The sequence below is a fragment of the Vicugna pacos genome, chromosome X (genome assembly GCF_048564905.1).
Source record: "Vicugna pacos chromosome X, VicPac4, whole genome shotgun sequence".
NCBI lineage: Eukaryota > Metazoa > Chordata > Mammalia > Artiodactyla > Camelidae > Vicugna > Vicugna pacos.
Window position 1 is genome coordinate 55,478,123 of NC_133023.1, and position 20,581 is coordinate 55,498,703.

General features: G+C 42.7%; 1 protein-coding gene and 1 non-coding gene across 2 annotated transcripts in view; one reads left to right on the forward strand and one right to left on the reverse strand.

Moving 5' to 3' along the window:
- NHSL2 (NHS like 2) overlaps window positions 1-20,581 on the forward strand; it is a 275,555-nt gene that overhangs the window by 14,022 nt on the left and 240,952 nt on the right. The window lies entirely within an intron of this gene.
- Window positions 4,121-4,193, reverse strand: TRNAG-ACC (transfer RNA glycine (anticodon ACC)). Its single transcript has one exon. It is a non-coding gene; the product is annotated as a tRNA-Gly (tRNA).

The window sequence follows — 20,581 nt, forward strand, 5'->3', positions numbered from 1 at the left end:
ATTAGTATCTTTTTTCAGATTCCACATATAAGTGATATCATAAGATATTTGTCTTTCTTTGTCTGACTTACTTCATTTATGATGATCATCTCTAGGTCCATCCATGTTGCTGCAAATGGCATTACTCCATTATTTTTATGGCTGAGTAGTATTCCATTGTATAAATATACCACATCTTCTTTATCTATTCATCTGTCATTGGACACTTAGGTTGCTTCCATGTCTTGGCTATTGTAAATAGTGCTACTGTGAACATTGCAGTACATGTATCTTTTTGAGTTAGAATTTTCTCCAGATACATGTCCAGGAGTGGGATTGCTGGATCATATAGTTTCATAAGGAACCTTCATGAGTCTTAATCTTTAGTTGGGAAGACAGTATGGAGGGAAACGACCCCACTGCAGGCTGCTGGGTTTTAGGTAAAAAGCATAGAGCACAGAGGCAAGGAAGGCTTCCATAGCCTTTTCATCTGTTGTCTTCCTGAAAACTCCTAACCACTCATCCAGACTCCCACTCAGACAGTCCCTCCTCTTTGCAGCCTCCTCCAACACTCTCTGCTTATTCCTGCTGTGCTTTGTTCATTTTTGCAACCCTTGGTTCCTCCATGTGGCCCAACTTGGGAGAAGATAGTTGAGGCAGAGACTGCCAAATATGTACTGAAAATTCTTGAATTCATTTGTTTTGTTGAAGTATAGTTGGTTTACAATGTGTTAATTTCTGGTGTACAGCATAATGTTTCAGTCATACACACACACATATATTCGTTTTTGCATTCTTTTTCATTATAGGCTATTACAAGATATTGAATATAGTTCCCTGTGCTACACAGTATAAATTTATTGTTTATTTTATATATAGAAGGTAGTATCTGTAAATCCTGAACTCCCAGTTTACCCCTCCCATCCCCTTTCCCCCTTGGTAACCATAAGTTTGTTTTCTGTGTCTGAGTCTATTTCTGTTTTGTGAATCAGTTCATTTGTGTCATTTTTTAAGATCTTGAATTCATTTTTATTTCCTTTCCTTTACCACCTCTTGAAAGTAACATGACCTTCTTTGAAACTTGGAAGAACAGCCTGGCCATTCCTGGCCCCAAAATGAACTGGAAGCTAGAAGTTAGCATTCTCTCCTGAGAAGAGCAAAAGTCTGTTTTAAAGGTGGTGGGGATTTGGAAATAAGATAGAACTACTGTGGCCCTTCAGATCCTGATAAGCTCAGATGAGTTTGAAGGGTTTCCTCTACCCCAAGGGAAATCGGAGTTACATTAGGTGGTTGTGGGCTAGTGACAGGCCTTTAGAGGTAGAAGTAGCCCTGGTTATGAGCCTGGCTTCTTTTGCTTATTTTGCCAAGGGATAATGCCCAATTTCAGTATTTGCTAATGGGGGTAATTTCAGTGCTGAGCCTGTTTTCTCTTTGTTGGGAGGACCAAATGAAATCCTATGTGGAAAAGGCTTTGTAAACCAAAAAATCACCCCCAAAATGTTATGTATTATCATCCTTGAGAACAAGAACAGTGGCTGACTCATCCCTCTTTCCCCAGCATCTAGTTTGGAAGGAAGCACACTGCAAATGTTTGTTGAATGACTAAGTGACCTAGCAAGAGATAGGTATTTGCATTTCTTTTTTTTTCCCTAGAACTCTACCTTTAATACCAATAATAATAATAACTTTAATGATAATTTCCCTAATTATAAAAATAATACATGTTTAATGCAGAAAACTTGGGAGTATAGAAAGCACAAAGGAAAAACAAAACAAAAATCATTCTTGGTATCAACCAGAGATAAGACTTGACTACATGCTGAGGTATACTCTTTCAATATTTTTTCTGATGAATGTTTCATTTTTGTTTTGTAAGAAAAAGTTATCTTAATGCATCTACCCTTTTATGGCCCTTTTCAAATTAGTGTATCATTTAAGAATGTCTATATCATATAAATCATATATCTGAAAGGGGTTACCATCCAGAATATATAAAGAACTCCCACAACTCATCAAACAAAGCAAAACCTGTTTATATTTCTTTATACCTTTCCATATTATCTAATAAATATGCTATACTAGTTAATGCTTACCCTTACCTATTTTGTAATCTCTGCCATTACCAACACTCTGAAGCTTATAATACGCAAGAGATGGTTTACTGACTCCTAGATATTTTGGTCTGCAATCAGGCTGTACCACTGCCAAATTAACAGTGGTGCTTGGGCTGTGACCTTTTCCTTAAGGGCTTAGGTCTCCCACTAGACTCCTCAAGGGTGGGGGTTGTTTTCTCCCAGTGTCTTGGGATCCACTAGTTGCTCAATACATCTTTGCTGACTAACAAACAAGGAGAGTGAGTAGCATATTGTTTTTGCACTTCTGTTTGGCCTCAGATCAATTCCAGATGGAAAGTGACAGCTGTCACAGCTAGATTACCCTACCTTACTTTTTAAAAAAATTGTAGTCAGTTACTATGTATCAATTTCTGGTATACAGCATAATGTCCCAGTCATGCATCTATACCCCACCTTACTTTTGCACTAAGTGGATCCCCCTCTTTTTTTAAAATTAAAGAAACTTTGGACAAAAAAGCCATGACTTTTGTTATTATTTTAAGAGCTTAACATGTACCTGGAAATATCTGAATCGTTAACTCATTTATTCCTCACCACGATTCCATGAGATAGCTACCATTATTATCCCCATTTTCTTGATGAAGAAACAGGCTCAGAGAAGAGTACATAATTTGAGAATTGTGGAGTAAGCCAAGGATGGATAATGGGAACCCTCGTGCATGTTCTCAGTCGTGCATGTTCTCAGTTGCAATGAATGAGGAGTAGGCTGTACTGCAAGTGAGGAGGAAAGGAATGTGTTTCTGCCATCATCAAAGAGGAGCCTAGGTTGGAGAAAGAGCAGATGGAGGATGTTCTAATGGGACTCGGGAGATTCAGCAGGACTGTATCTGGTGGGACTAAAAAGATAATGAAAATTTTGGAGGTGAGACAGGAAGAGAAAACAGGAAATTGACATTTTATCTGGGAAATTAGCTGGCATTTTTGCATTTCTTTCTAATTTGTGAAGCACTTTTATGTATGTTATCTCATACAGTCCTCGTGACAGCCCTGTGAGTTATTACTTCTATTCTTAAATGCAAAAATATAGATCAGAGACATTATAACTGACTTGCCCGTGGTGGCAAGTGGGAAGGTTATGAAAACCAAGAAACCATTCATTCATTCATTCAGTAAACATGTACTGAGCACCTACTCTGTACCAGGCACTGTTTTAGGTGCTAGAGATACAGCAGTGAATAAGACAGGCAAAATGCTTTGTCCTCTTGGTGCTTACAAGCTAGATTAACTATGGTTTATTTCTTTTAAGTTATTCCCTCTCAAGTAATGGATATTGGTTTTGGTTTTCAACCTTGGCTGTGTTTTAGAATCATCTGGCACATTTTGAAAAAAACACTGATGCCTGGGCCCCACTCCAGACTAGTTAAATCAGAATTCCTGGGGGTGAAGCCCAGCCATCAGATGCATGTGTGTGTGTGTGTGTGTGTGTGTGTGTCTTAAACCTGCTCCAGGGGGTTTTAGTGTGCAGTCAAGCTTGAGAAACACTGGTTTAGAGCAGTCTCAACCTTGGCTTCTCATTAGAATCACCTTGGGAACTTAAAAATATGTATACCAATGCCTGGGCCTCCCCTCTGAGGTGAATAAAATTAAAATCTCAGTGGTTGTGTCCAGACATTTGTATTTGTATTTGTATTTTATTTTTTAAATTGCAGTATAGTCGATTTATAATATTGTGTTAGTTTCCAGTGTATAGCAAAGTGATTTGGTTATACATATATATGTATATATCTATATTTTTTATTCTTTTCCAGTATAGTTTATTACAAGATATTGAATATAGTTCCCTGTGCTATACAGTAAATCTTTGGACTCATCTATTTTATACATAGTAGTGTGCATCTGCTAATCGCATACTTCCAAGTTATCACCCTGCCCCTCCCTCTTTGGTAACCAGAAGTTTGTTTTCTACAGACGTTAGTATTTTCATTTTTTAATTTTTTCTGGAGGTGGAGATAATTAGGTATTTATTTATTTATTTATTTATTTATTTATTTATTTATTTATTTAAATGGAGGTACTGGGGATTGAACCCAGGACCTCGTGCATGGTAAACACATGCTCTACCACTGAACTATGCCCTCCCCCCATACTTTTTTTTTTAATGGAGGTACTGGGGATTGAACCCAGGACCTCGTGCATGCTAAGCATGTGCTGTACCGTGGAGCTATACCTTCCCCTCCATTCATATTTTTAAATGTGTCTCCTCAAATGATGCCACTCAGTTCAGGGTGTGGGGTTTGCATGAAGCACTCAGGACAGAGAACAACTTAACCCCATGATCTCAGGCAATACCCCTTACCTCTCAAGTATTTGGCCCTTGGTCTTTCATTCTTGCAACAAGTATTTGTTGAACACCTACTATATCCCTGCCAAGTCCCTTCCCTTTCCTGGGTCCCGATTCCTCCCTCTATATAGTGACAGACTTGGACATCGTAAGGCTTATGGCAGTTTAGTCTATAATTCTACAAGGGAGATTGGCCTGAGAATGTTAATGGCTCAGAGGACCCACTCTTGGAGACCTAGGTTAAATTATACATCATCTTGACAGCAGTCTAGATTACATTATGAGAAACAAAATTCATAAGAACCCCAGAATGTGAGGGCAAGTCTTTCTCACACTAAGCAGGAGCAGATTGACTCTTCTTTCCTTCGTCTTGTTCACCACCATGCTGACCACCGGGTGGGCGACACAGATGGGCATACGAGGGCAAGATCAGAGGGGACGACTCAACAAGATCAGACTGAAAGTCAATCGGAGGGAAGAAGAAAGAAAAATGTGTACCTTGCAGATCAAAAGCACCTGGAGACAGTAGAAAGTGAGCTCTAGGAAGGCAGCTTACCCCTTGGCCTAATTCTCTTTGCATCTGTAATTGGTCTGCTCTGTCAGAAGAAAGATGATACTGCTTGCTGTTGAAAGGCAACATAGTTAGCATAGTGGTTAAGTGCATGGACCCTGAGACCACCCTCCCAGGGTCTGAGCCCTCACTCTGCTATTTGCTCTCTTTATGACCCTGGATAAGTAGCCTGGCATCTCTTTGCATTACTTTCCCAATCTGTAAATTTGGGATCCTTATAATAATACCTACTTCATAGGCATGTCATGAAGATTACAAGCCTGACACATAGTAAATACTGTTACATAAAAGGTATAAAGAATAATTTTGAGTTAAATGTCGAGCACTCAACTTGTAATTTGCTCCCTAATCTTTCCTTTACATGAAATAGGCAATATTTTTCCAATCTTATAAGTGAAGACATCAAGGCATAGAAATGTCACTTGCTAAAAAAAAATTGACCTAGTTAGTAAGTCGAAGAGCCAGGATCTGACCCCAGGGGGATTGGTTCCTTAGTGCCCACTCAACCACAGGACTTTACTGAGTAATGACACAAGCCTTTGTCTACATCTTCAGGCCCCTCTGATAAAAGCTGGGCCCTGGGAATGCTTCAAAGGATAAGAACCGGGGTTCTGCTTAGAAGAGCTTACACTGTGGTTGGAGACAGCAGACATATAAATTTAAGAAGGTTACACTAAAAGGCTCATCATGCTTGGTGCCAAGGGCATTCAGAGAGTGGCCAGTGACAGCTTTGTCATGATGCCTGGCTTTGGACTGGGTCCTTGACAGACACAGGGAGGGTGTTCTGGACAGAGGGAGCTGTATGAGCAAAGACAAGGAGGTAGGGTGGTGGATGGCATTTGGGGGGTTGGGGAAAGCACCTTTTCTCCTCTACCACATTGTAGGGAATCCTTGGGAAGCCCCTCAAACTCAGTGCCAAGGTCAGGAGTGCCTAGTGCTACTGGGCTTCTTTCTGGGGATGTCATGGAAACAGATAGTGCAGAAGCACGTAAACTCAGGCTGTTGTAGCTGGACAGGCCATCAGAAGACCATACAGTCCAAACCCTTCATAGCCAGATGGGGAAACTGAGGCCCAGAGGGGTGAAAGGATCAGCTGCAGCAAGCCAGCCAGCAGCAAACTGTGGTCAGCTTTGTCAGGCTGATCTTTCTGTGGCACAGCGATGCAGAAGAGAGCCTGGGCCATTTACTGGCGACATCATTTGGTAGCACCCGAGTATACTCCTGCAGTATCCAGAAGTCATCTTCAGAACTTGCTTCCAAGTCTTCTGCTTCATTCAGTTTCCTGTATGGTTATAGACTAAGTCTTGAACACAAGGCTTGGCAGACCTAGCAAGGAGGCACCACATGGCAGGTTGAGAGGAAGACAGGGGTGGGACCTAATGTGAGAGCCACCCTCTAGGACTCATTCGTGTTCTTAATCTTCCACAAAATATTATATTTAAATACATTAGATAAAATAGATAGATTTACAAAGGAAAGCAATGGTACTGAAATACAGTTATCAAAGTATTTTTTTAAATTTTGATATGGTAATATATGTGTTTCTCTGCTAATACATTTTAAATGACAAGATCTAACAGCCGGTCTAATAATTACTATAATTTTAAATGCGTGTAAGTGAAATTTCGAGATGCCTGCAGCAACTGTCACATGATATGCAAATCTCTGTGATTTCTAAGACTGATAAAATCACAGGTACTGCTCACACTTCTGTGGTATGTTGCCAACACATCGTTTCAATTAGAGTTTAGTGGAAATAGAGGTAATTTTTTTTTGCAGGCCTCCTGAACTCTCTTCATGTAACTCTCGGGGGTCTGTAGACTCCAGGTTAAGACTCCCTGCTCTAAGGGAAAGCGGATGCTGGAGAACCAGCCTAGCAAGGGATCTTAATCCTGCTCTAGAAATTGACTCAGAGGGGGGAACTGACTGCCCTGAAACTACATTCAAGATTGTACATAAGGGGGGAGCATATAGCTCAAGTGGTAGAGTGCATGCTTAGCATGCAGGAGGTCCTGGGTTTAATCCCTAGTACCTCCTCCAAGAATAAATAAATAAATAAACCTAATCACCCTCCCCCCCAAAAAAACGCCAAATAGACAACAACATCAAAAAGGTTTTACGTGTATATGAATAGGTTGGTTGTCATTAGTGCTGTTCTCCAGATAGTTCTGGTGCTCCTTCCAGGTACATGGCAGGCAGGACTGCACCTACTCAGCCCCTTCCAGTTAAGTGTGGCCATGTGACTTGCTTGGGCCAGTGAAATATTTCGCTGTCCAAAACCTCGTGGCTCTTCATCATCCTCACTAGAGATTCCCCATTCCTCACCATGAGCTGCAAGGAGGTCTGCCCTGCCAGCCTCTCTGACCTCAGCTCCCACCTCTTTCACCCTGGCCACCCTGACCAGTTGCGCTGGCTTCATTTCTATTCCTCACCAAGCTCATTCATGCTACAGGATCCTTGCATTAGCTGTTCCTTATGGCTGGAACACTCATCCCACAACTCTTAGTGTGACTGGTTCATTTTTGACCTTTAGAACTCATTTTCCCTGTTAACACCTTTAAAATTTAAAAAAAAATTATTGAAGTGTAGTTGATTTACAATGTTAATTTCAGGTGTACAGCAAAGCGATTCAGTTATACATATACATATATACATACATTTTCTTTTCAGATTCCTCTCCATTGTATGTTATTACAAGAAATTGAATGTAGTTCCCTGTGCTATACAGTAGGTCCTTGTTGTTTACCTATTCTATATATAGTAATGTGTATCTGTTAATCTCAAACTCCTAATTTATCCCTCCCCCACCCTTTCCCCTTTGGTAACCATAGTTTGTTTTCTATGTCCATGAGCCTATTTTTGGTTTGTAAATAAAATTTGTGTCATTTTTTTTTAGATTCCACATATAAGTGATACAATATGATATTTATCCTTTACCTTTTTTTGAATAATGGCTTTATCTGAGATATGATTCACATACCACACAATTCCCCCATTCCCCCATGTAAGTGTACAATTCAGTGGCTTTTAGTGTATTCACAGAGTTGTACAACCACCACCACAATCAATTTTAGAACATTTTCTTTACCCCCTAAAAAGAAACCATGCTCCCCTTAGTTGTCACCTCCCAATTCGCCATCCCCAACCAGCTCCTGGTAACCACTAATCTACTTTCTGTTTCTATAGATTGACCTATTCTGGACATTTCATCCAAATGGAATCATACAATATGTGACCTTTTGTGTCTGGCATCTTTCACTTAGCTTGATGTTTTCAAGGCTCATCCGTGTCATAGCATGTATTGTGCTCCATTCCTTTTTATGGCCGAATAATATTCTATTGTGTGGCTATCCCACAGTTTGTTGAAAACACTCACACTGAAGGACATTTGGGTTGTTTCTATCTTCTGGCTATTATGAATAATGCTGCTGTGAACATTCATGTTCAACATTTTGTGTGAACATGCCTGTATGTTCATTTCTTTGGGGTGTAAATCTAGGGGTGGAATTGCTGGGTTTTATGGTAACTCTATGTCTAGCCTTTTAAAGAACTGCCACACTGTTTTTCACAAAGGATACACCATTTTACACTTACACCTGTAATGTACAAGGGTTCTAATTTCTGTACATCCTTGCAATTTCTCTATATCCTTGTTATTTTCCATGCTTTTAAAATTGTAGCCATTCTAGTGGATGTGAATTGACATATGATCATGGTTTTGACTTGCATTTCCCTAATGACTAATGATGTTGAGCATCTCTTCATGTGCTTAGTGGTCATTTTATATCTTTTTGGAGAAATGTGTAGTCAAGCTTTTTTGCCCATTTTTGAATTGAGTTGTTTGTTATTTTGTTGTGGAGTTGTAGTTCTTTACGTAGTCTGGCTATTAATCCCTTATCAGACATATGATTTGTAAATATTTTCTCCCATTCTGTGGTTGCCTTTTCATTTTCTTTATAGTGTCCTTTGATGCAAATTAAAAAAAATTTGATAATGTCCAATTTATCTATTTTTTCCTTTGGTTGCTAATCTTTTTTGTGTCACATATAAGAAACCATTGTCTAATCCAAAGACACTCAGATTTACATTTATGTTTCCTTCTAAGAGTTTTATTGTTGAGTTCTTACCTTTAGGTCTTTGATCAATTTTGGGTTATTTTTTGTATGTGGCATCAGGAGGTGATGGTCCATTTTCATTCTTTTGCATGTGGATATCTAGTTCTACTAGCATCTTTCATTGAAGAAATTATTCTTTCCCCATTGAATGGTATTGGCATCCTTATCAAAAACCAGTTGACCACAGTTGTATGGGTTTATTTCTGAACTCTAATTTCTATTCCATTGGTCTATTTGTGTATCCTTATGCCAGTAACACAGTGTTTTGGTTACTATATCTTTGTAGTAAATTTTGAAGTTGGAAAGTGTTGTTTCTCCAACTTTGTTTTTCATTTTCAAGGTTGTTTTGGCTATCTTGGGTCCTTTGGATGTTTGCATGAATGTTAAGACCAGTTTGTCTGTTTCTGCAAGACCGATTTATTTCACACAGCTGTTTACTATTAATCAAGGATATCCACATTCATTTACTCCTTCAACAAATATTGGCTAAGAACCTACCATGTGCAAGGCACTGTGTCAGGTGCTTAGGGACACCATGGTGAGCAAAGACAGCCATGGCCCTTGCCTCCAGGGAGCTAAGAATCTAGTGAGAGAGGCAGACATTAATCAAATAATCACCGAAATAAATGTAAAGTGACTAATAGAAATAATTGACCTAATTATCAGGAGAGCAAGGAAGTCCTTCCTGGAGAAATCAACAATTAGGAAGGTACGTGGAGCTGGAGGGGATTTGGCAAGAATTTTCCAAGTAGCAAAAATACCACTTTCAAAGGCTCTATGGCAGGAGGGAGCATGATGCATTCAAGGAACTGGAAGGAATTGAGGTGGTGAAGCACATGGGAATAAGACAAAGAGCAGCACTGATAGACTTACTTATGATCCAGCAATCCTACTCCTGGGCATATAGCTGAAGGGAATTCCAATTCAAAAAGATACATGCACCCCAATGTTCATAGCAGCACTATATACAATAGCCAAGATAATGGAAGCAACCTAAATGTCCATCGACAGATGAGTAGATAAAGAAGTTGTGGTATATTTATACAATGGAATACTACTCAGCCATAAAAGAATAAAATAATGCCATTTGCAGCAATGTGGATGGACCTGGAGATAGTCATTCTAAGTGAAATAAGCTAGAAAGAGAAAGGAAAATACCATATGATATCACTCATATGTGGAATCTTTTAAAAAAGGCATAAATGAACTTATTTACAAAAGAGAAACAGACTCACAGACATAGAAAACAAACTTATGGTTACCAGCGGGGAAGGGGATGGGAAGGGATAAATTGGGAGTTCAGGATTTGCAGATACTAATATATATAAAATAAAGTTCTTCTATATAGCACAGGGAACTATATTCAATATCTTGTAATAGCCTATAATGAAAAAGAATAGGAAAATGAATATATGTATGTATATGTATGACTGAAACATTATGCTGTACACCAGAAATTAACACAATATTATAAACTGACTATACTTCAGTTTTAAAAATGCTCAAAAAAAAGAACAGCGCTAAATGAGGGAGAGCTGTGTGAGGATGACCAATCCCACGGGATCTTGTGGGCTGGGGAAGAAATCCTAAGATTTGATCCTAAGAACAACAGGAAGCCACTGAAGCAGAGAAGTAACACGATCTGATTTTGATTTCAAAACGCTCATTCTGGCTGCTGTGCAGAGAATGGACTGGAGGGGGATGGGTAAAGAGCCAAGGCAGTCCGGAGGGTATTACTGTAGTCCGAGACAGAAGTGATGGGACTTTGATGAGGGTGGTGAAGGTGACTCTGGAGAGGACGTGAACAGAGTCACAGATGCAAAAGAAAATGAGCCGATTTTAGAGACAGCCTTCAGTTAGGGAGGCGACAGGATTTCTGGTCCAGGTGACAGTGTTGGGAGGTGTAGTCTTCATCAAGATAAAGAATACTGGAGCATGGGCAGCTTCAGGGAAGGAGAAACCAGTGCTATTGAGTTTGAGATGCCCTGCGGACCTCATTTGATCCTCATTCCAAATCATCCCTATGAGGAAAATATAACACTCTTGTCCTCATTTTGCAAATGAGGAAACTGAGTATGAGAGAGGTTATCATGGCTTACCCAAGGTTGGGCAGCCAGTAAGTGGCAAAGCCAGATCAGAATCCCACTACTCTAAGAAACTGGTGCCGTTTCTTTTCTCTTACAGCAGACCTGACTCTCTAGAAAAGTCCACCCCAAATAGTTTCAAATAGAGAAAATCAGTGCTGTGACTTCACCCCCCACCCCTGCCACACACACACATACACCTCCAGTGTTTCCCAAATCTCAAAGCTTAGACTCTTAAGGGGTCCTTAGCCTTCTTTCTTCAAACTTTCATCTTCACAGCATTGCTACCAAGTCCCTGATTCCTTGTATCAGATATGCTGTCTATGCACAGAGAGCTGCACTGCCTCCTTTCCCAGTGATGGTCATCCTGTCCAAAAGACTTTCTGCATCTCTGCTGTCGTATACTGGTCCTGGAGGTGTCCAGTGTACTCTGTGGCTATAGACGAGGGTCACCTGTCAGTTGTCAATGTATGGAAAGCTGAAATGCTGAGACATTGAGCCAGAAGGTCAATGACCAGAAAATGAACAATGGATAACAAGTCAAGGTGTACTGAGTTCTTTTTTCATGTCAAGCAGAGAAGTGGGAGAGGAGGGAATTGAACAGGTGGCAGGAGGTGGGGTGGAATGAGAAAACTAGGAGAAAGGAAAACAAACACAGACATAAATTCAAGGAGTAGGAGGAAGAGAAAATGAAGTGATTAAAGGCATAGGTTGGGGAGGAGACATCCTAGTTTCAAATCAGGGCTCTGACATTTACTAGCTGGATGTTCGTAGGCAAGTTACTTAATGTCTCTAAGTGGAGATAAAATAGGCCTAACTTTATGGGGTTTGTGTCAGGATTCTGGAGAGAGCATGCATGTGATGGACTTGCCACAGTGCCCGGCCTGTGAGAACTGTCAGCTGTTATTATGATGGTACAAGCCTTCCCTCATTTCTCCCGCCTCTGCTTCCCCCAGCCCAGCTGCTCCCAGGCAGATTCCCTGTGGCGAGCTTGGTTCACTGTAGCAGCCCCTGAGCCAGTCCAGGCTGAGGCAGGAAATATCCCATCAGCTTTAGCACACCCAGGAGCTGTAGAACTGGTGACAACAGCTGGGGTCCTCCCTTGGTCCTTCAGTCTTCTTGCTACCAATTTAAAAAATATTTTGTTTGTTTATTTATTTAATGGAAGTACTGGGGATTAAACCCAGGACCTTGTGCATGCTAAGCACACGGTCTGCCACTTGAGCTATACCCTCCCCACTTCTTGCTGCCAGTTTGCTATAAGATCAGGCTCCTCCAAGAGCAACACTTGTAGATTCACGTTGCCTCTAAATTGTTTTCTCTTCCTCTCCTTTCTTTCCCCCTCTCCTGCCACCCCTACCATGTTGATTCCTACTCCCTAGTTCTACAGTCACCCTGCTTTGTACTCCAGTCCTGGCCCCACCCCAACTGGACCAAAGTCCTGTCCTCTATCCTGGTCTAGATATGGATCACTTGAATGCTGAGCAATCTGCCTGCTTGACATACTCATCCATGTGATGTCCCTGCCTGAGGCATACGTAAAGGACTCTGTTTAGGGCACCCCCTGAACATTGTGCCTCACCCAGCCAGCTCTTCTCTCCTTCTAGAACAGTCATTGAGAGAATCTTCTGGGGTCCCAGACTTCTCTGGGAATCAGTTGAAGCCATAATTCTTTCCCCAGAAATATGCATGACTTCCGTGTATCAGTCAGGATAGGCTAAGTTATGATGCAGTAACAGACAGTAGAAAATTCTCACTCATGGGAACTGTCCAAGGTGGATCCAGGGGAGAGGACTCCTTTCCTCATAGTCACAGCAATCCAGGCTGGTGGAGGTTCCATTTTGAACACATGCTTCCATAATTGCTGTGACAGGGAAAAGGGCATATGATCTGATTTATGTTTTTAAAAGAACCCCCTGACTTCTGTGTAGATAATGGCCTGTGGGGCAACAAGGTTGGAAACAAGGAGAGACCATTGAGGAGGCTTTGTCTGGGGCAGAGGTGATGGTGACTTGAACCATGCTGGTGGCAGTAGAGGTAGAGAGGAGTGGAGGGAATTGGGATATATTTTGGAGTAAAGCAGGCAAGATTTTCTGATGGGTTGGATGTGGAGAGGAAACAGTATTAGAGAGTTGAGGATGACTGCTAGGTTTTTGGATTTTGGCTTGAACATGTGGGTAGATAGATGGTGTCCATTCTTAGTTGACACTGAACCTCAGAATCCTTGAATTTGTCAAGACATACCTCGTGATAAACAAGAGGAGCCGCCACTTGGAGTTCTTTTAGGGTGCTCCTCCAGCTGTTACGTAAAGATTTCACTGGCAGGACCTTTTTTGTGTTTCAGGAGAGCTCTTTGCTAATAGACACATGTGCAAAACACACACACCCAAACATGTTCTCAGACACACACACCACCCTTACCACTGTGGCAGCTCTTTCTGAACCTCCAATATCTATAGTCCTGGGGATCCTTCAGAGTCTCTACCATGTCCTTGCCAATATTTTTGTTTCTGATAGGAATGAACATTTAGTGGGGTAATTAGGTTTATTTATTTAACGGAGGTACTGGGGGTTGAACCCAGGACCTCATGCCTGCTAAGCATACACTCTGCCTCTGAGCTGTATCCTCCCTCCTAGGAATGAACATTTTGCTAATAGTTTTTAAATTAGAAAACAAAAACAATAGCTGCACCCTCTCGGGGGCTTCCTCCTGTTTTGCTCCTTGGAGGAGGTAAGCAGCAACGAGTGACCTAAGTGGTTTGAAGGACCTTTAACCCTGTCCAAGTGGTTTCTAGCCTTGGGAAAATGTGAACGCCGTAGTGGTTGCACATTTATTAAGCCAGATGTACCCAGTCCAAAGTAGCAATCTGAGGCTAAGGATAATTGCTAACTAAATGTGCAGCCTGTCACCTGGGCAGCTCATTAGAGGGGGAGGAGGGGTGGAAAACTGGAAAGAAAAGGAATGCATCTTGGCCACTGACCAGTTGGTTCCAGGCAGAGTGGGCTCTGACTGAGGTTCACTTCCCAGCTTGGTGTTTCCAGGGCCTGAGGGTGGGAGTTTGCATCCGTGAGACAAACAGGTACCAATGGGCTCAATTCAGATGCTGATTGTGGAAAAATTTTCCCAGAAAAGGCCAACAAGGCTGCCCTTCAGGCTGTGTGCTGGAGGGAAGAGGACCAGAAGGAGGGCAAGAGGCAGGGCGGGGTGAGACTCCGCCTTAGAGCCCCGCTGGGAAGCAGCCTCTTTGCTAGGAAAAGCCTAGGGCATTTGTGAGCTGCCAGAGGCTTGTCGTAAGTAGGAACTAAAGTTCTGTGGAGGGGAGTGAGTCTCCCTCCTGCCTGGGGGAGGAACAAGGTTTGAGGTGCCTCTATTCCTTCCTACTACCATTGTCTGTGTCCCTTCTGGAAACTCTGAAAGCCAGGTGTCATGTCGAGTGTTTTACACAGGGAAAGGCATTGTGATTACACATAGCTTCTATGAGGTAGGCATCATTACCCCCATTTTACAAAGGGAAAAATGGAGAGAAAGTGATTTGCCTGGGGCTACACAGCTACCAAGTGGTTCAACAGGGCTTTGAATCCAGGTATTCCAGCTCTTGATCACATGATGCACAGTGTGTGCATCTTCCTGGGCGTGGTGAGGGGCCGGCTGTGCTCCCAAAGCCTAGAGACGGGAAGCGGAGGCCTGGCTCCCTCCTTGCTCTGCACTGACCACCTGTCAGTCCTCCTGGGGCTTGGTGACCCTTCAGGGTTCTTTCCAACCCTGGGAACCAATAGCCCTCTGATTCCCTGGACCTATGTCCCATCCAGAAACTTAGACAGTGGATTAGATGACCTCTAAGGGACTTGCCAGCCTTGACATTCTACAGACCTGGGAAGGGCAAAGAACCCAACAGTTTTCAGTGTGTGATCCATTGAGCCTTCTGAAGCCCCTCAGAGAAATTTCAGGGACTGCCATGAGCAGCTCTAATCCTGTCTTATATATTGGAGAGCTACAGGTGATTTTGTTTGCAAAAAGGTACTGCTTCTAAAAACAAACAAATAAACAAAAATAAGCAAAATTAAAAAATGTAAAAGCCCTGAACTGGACAGTGAATGAGAGACAAGTTTGAATGAAGGTATCCCCTGGTAGTGATAGTGGTGATGGTGGTGTGTGTTTGTGTGTGGTGGTGGGAAGGGAGGCGGTTTCGACTGGAAGGAAGATAAATTAAAAACAAGAAAAAATGAGATTAGAGCTTTAGATTTAGAGCCACATTGGTCGTCATTTGGAAAAAGGAGAAATTAGACAAGTGAAAGGGAGGTAGTAGCTGCTAAGTGCCTACTGTGTCCCAGGATTTTTCTGCTTGCAACCACTATAAAATGCTTATAGCAATCCCTTGAGTTCTAAGTATTATTGTTCCTATTTTGAAGATGAAGACACTATGACTCAGGGAGACAAAATGATATATACAAGATTACATAGCAAGTAACCTATGTTGCTGGGCTTTAAACTCAGCTCTGTTTGATCTCAAAACTCACACCCTCTCCTGTTAGAAGCTCCCTTCTTAGAAGACAATTGAGGAGTTTCAGACAGGCGGGTACCAGGGACACCCAGCACCTTCCTTTGGAGCAGACAGAGACCTGGGAGTGCTTGTGGAGAACCAGGAAGCAGAACTTATGTTCTTAGTGATTAAGGGACTTTAGAGAGGGGGCTGCAGCCAGGAATGGAGAACCAGGAGAAGAGAAATCAGCAGTTCCACAGGGCTGGAGAGTCAGAGCTAGGCCAGAGAGGGCCTGGACTTGGGCCTGAATCAGAGGATTTTTTTTGGAGGGGGGAGGGCAAGTAATTAGGTTTATGTATTTATTTTTAATGGAAGTACTGGGGATCGAACCCAGGCCTTTGTGCATGTTAAGCATGCACTCTACCACTGAGCTCTACCCTCCCCCTCGAATCAGAGGATTTGGAACCTCTTAGGACTTATGTCCTTGACTGGCTCAGTTTAGACTCTATGTATTTTGGAATTGCTAGTTGCATTCCTATGTCGTCATACTCGTGGTAAGGTATTTTACCTTCAATTTATCAATTAAATAATATAACAAACATGCAAGAACCACCCCCCCCACACACTAAAATCTTGATCTATAACATCGCTAATAACTTGTATTACCAATGTGCTAAGTATTTTTGTGGTTGATCAGATAAATTATTGTCTTTCTTTTCAGTTCTGTGCCTTGGTTTCCCTTCCCTGATAATGACAAACTCCAAAGGGAAGATTTAGCTTAGGTACCAGTCAGGGTGAGCTAGGTTTTGCTGTGGTAACAAACAACCCCAGATCTCAGTGGCTCCTGACAACAAAGGTTTACTCCGTGCTCTTGCTACATGTCTATGATGAGTCAGCTGAGGTCTCGGCTCTTCTCTCCTTACTTCAAAACACAGCTGGTCAGAGAAGCCACCATCTCAAACTTTGCTTGTTACCATGGCAAAGAGAAAGAGCTCTGTAGGGCTTCACTTTACTATTGAAATGCTTCAGCCTGGAAGTGACCTATTTTGCTTCTGTGCCATTAGCCAGAACTCATCATATGGACCCACCCAACCATATTGGGGCCAAAGTGCTATCTGAACTTGTATCCAAAAGGCAAACAGCTGGAAGTATTTGGAGAACAGCACTAGTGACCATCACAACCCACCTTCCCACTGTGATGTAACATGTCATGACCTGCTTCTATCTGAGAAGGTTCTGGAAGAAGGGGACTGCATGGGCAGGGTTGAGGAAGCCCATCTGAGTTTAGATGATACTATTAAGGTAACCTGCTCCATTCTGGACCCATTTCCCAGCCAGAGCACCCTTCTCCTTGGAAGTTCCCATTCTGCTCTGCCTGTTTCCTTCTGTCTGTGTTTTATGGGCTCAGAGCCCAACAGGGTCTGACTGGCATCTCACATGAGATCTGACTTTGGCTTCTTTTCCTCCCAGGGATGATTCCTCACATAATCAAGGCACTGCGGCTACCTCCTCTGGAGTGGCACTTGAGTTGGCAGTGGTGGGACGGGATTTTGTGCAGAGTGGTGAGGGGAGGAGAGATGGGCTGGGTGAGTCATCATTGTTATTTCCGTTGCATTCCCATCGATCTCACAAGGCTATTAAAAGAGTCAGTAACTAAGACATAGCTAGACTCTAGTCCTAAAAGGCAAGGGATAACTGAAATTTATAGTGCAAAACAAGTCCAGGAAACAGAGTGAAGGGAGGGCACTGGCTCTTGGCCCTACTTCTGGGAAGAAATATATGGCCTGGGAGCCCAGGAAACACATCCTTGGCCTCAGAGCACAGGACCTGTGTCAGGCAGCTGGCCTCAGGTCTTGGCCTCCTGAGGGTGCTTCTGCACACCACTGAGGGTGGTCTGTAGAAAGGAGAGGGAAGACAGAGCTTTGGCATGGCTTATATATGCAGGACACTCACCAAACTGTGCCCAGCTTAGGTAGGGGACAGAGGTGAGCAAGGCAGTGTCCCTGGTCTCCCAGAACTTATAGTCTATTAGGAGAAGAAAATGATTAAACAAATACTATAGGGCACGAGAAGTGCTCTGACAAGGATGAGTACAAGGTAATGAAGAAATGGCCCCTGAACTCGACTTGGGGAGGCAAGGTAAGCTTCCTAGAAGAGCCGCCTCTCAGCTAAACAGAGAACTGAAGGTAAGTAGATGATAGCCAGGTGAAGGCACATGGGAGGAAGGGAAGTTAGGAGGTAGAGGGGAATGGGAAGATGTGAGCTTAGAGATGCAGGCAGAGACTAGATCATGAAGGTCCATGGATGCCACGTGGAGGGCCTTGGCCATTATCCCCAGGGCAGTGGGGAGCTATGGAATGGTCTGCCATTTGGCTCAGACTTGCCTTTTAGAAACATCACAGTGGAAGCAGCATAGAAGATGGATCAGGAAGAGGTGATATTGGGAGGCTGGGAATCCTGGTGAGAAGTGAGACTGACCTGGTTAAGACAGTTGTAATGGGACTAGAGAGAAATGGATGGGTCTGAGGCACATTTAGAATGTAGACAGATTATCTGAATAAACAGATATGAACAGCAAAGGGAAGTCAGGACAATCGGATAGCAGTGATAGGAGAATAGTGTGATGGTTAAGAGCAGTGGCTCAGAAGCAGACTGCCACTGATTAGCTGTGTGACCTTGGACAAGACCCTTAACCTCTCTGTGCTTCAATTTTCTTACCTGTAAAATGAGGTTATTAAAATTACCTTCCTTATATTGATTAAGTTAAACAATACATAAAGTGTTTTGAACTATGTCTGGTGCATGAAAAGTGTTCAGGAAATATTAGCTATTATTTTGGAGGAGGAATTAGCTATTTATGAGAGGAGCTATTAACAAGGAAAAGGAATAGGCTTCATAGGAATGATGATGACTTCGGTTCTGGGCATGCCGATTCTAGGTTGTTGGTGGAACACTCAAGTGGAAATTGGCTATATAAGTCTGTGGCTCAGGAGCTAGAAATCTGTATTTCTATGAATATTGGGCTAAAATACATATATATATATATGTGTATATGTGTGTGTGTGTATATATATATATGCATACATATGTATATATATTTGAGAGCCATCAGCTTATAAATAGTCATTGAAACCTTGGGAGTTTACGCAGGGAGAATTTGTAGGGCAGAAAGGAAGGACTAGGAACAAGCCCTGAGCACCCTCAACATTTGTGGGATGGACAGAGGTAAAAGAGCCCAATGAAGAGGCTGAACAGCGGCCAGAGAAGCAGGAGAAAAACCAGAGGAGGGCACAGCATCACAGAAGCCAAGGTGAGAGAATGTTTCAAGATGGCAGCTGTGGCCAATGGTAGCGATGCTTTGGAGAGGCCAATAGAAGAGAAGAGCTGAGAAACTACAATGGAATTTTGCTACGAGGAGGTTGTTGGTGACTAGTTTCTATGGAGTGGTTGGACTGGATGTCAGCCTATATCAGGCTGAAGAGTGGGAGTGAGGAAATGGAGATAGCAAGTGTAGACAGCTCTTTCCAGAAGTTTATCTGTGGAAGGGAAGTGAAAGTGGATGACTGAGGGCTCTGGGGGAAGGAAGGGTATACTTCAGTGCTCAGTGGGATGAGGCTGACAGCAGAGGGAGAGAGGGAAGACACAGGTGAGAGAGGGAATAATTGAGGATTGAGGACCCTGAGATGGTGGGAGAAGGTGGAATGCAGAGGGCAGGTGAGGAGGTCAGTCCCAGGCCGGAGGAGTCAGAGAGGGAAGAAAGTATGGATGTGGTGAGCGAGCATGTAGATTTCCTTATGGAACGTCACTGCCTGTGGCTTCTCTTTTTCTGTGAAGTTGGGTGAGGGGGATGCGGCACGACTAGAAGTTTGTGGATGAAAGTGGAGGCTGTGGTGCTCAGAGAGCCACTGGAGAGAATGGAAGAAAGAGAGAGTCCAACAGGGGCTCAAGTAAAGTTTGCCCAGACATATTGAGGGCCCAGTGGAAGTCAAGACCATGAATTTATAGTGCTTCCCATCTGCATGGTTGGGATATTTTCTCCAGGCGGCACTTTGTGGTCCTGTGGTGGGAGCAGAAAGGGTAGATAACTGAATTGATTGATTGAGGCTTGGGGATTTGCAAGAGGGGTATGATGGATGGACAGTGGTGTCAGAAAGGTGAGGATATTGGCAAGTGAGAAGTTAAAATGATTGACTTGTAATGCCCCTGCTCTTTGATTCAGAAGCTCCTGTTCCTGCTACCACCAATCATTTCCCTCTATTCTTACTCTGTTTTTCATAGCTTCTGCTTCTTTCAAGGCCCTTTTTCTGCCTCATATCTCTGTCTGTCTGTCTGTCTGTCTCTCTGTGTCTGCTTCTGCCCCATTACTGACTGAGGACCCCCTCTGTGTCTCCTCCAGATTCCACAAGAGATCTGAGTGATGCTGTTAGTTATTATCTTCCATGTTTGACAGAAACTCAGGCTACCCGCGAGGCTGCTGGCCAACCTGCGGGTTTTCTGCCCTGACTTGGGGACCTATGTCTGGTCCAGGCTAGTGATATCTATTTTAAAATTTTTTAATTAATTTTTTTTGTGGGGAGGGGAGGTAATTAAATTTATTTATTTATTTCTTAATGGCGGTACTGGGGATTGAACCCAGGACCTCATACATGCTAAGCAGGCACTCTACCACTGAGCTATGTTCTCCCCCACAGGCCAGTGGTATCTAATGTCAACAGTCTTCAGAAGGTGTTGTGGATAAGACAGCAGAATGGTTAAGAATTTGGGTTCTGGGACCAGATGCCTAGGCTGGAATCCTTGGGCAATTTACTTCACCTCTCTGATGCTTAGTTTCCTTATTTCTTAAATGAGAGCAATTCAGTAGCACTCACCTCATAAGGTCTTTGTGAAAATGAAATAAAATAATACATGAAAAGCACTTAGCACAGTACCTGGTAC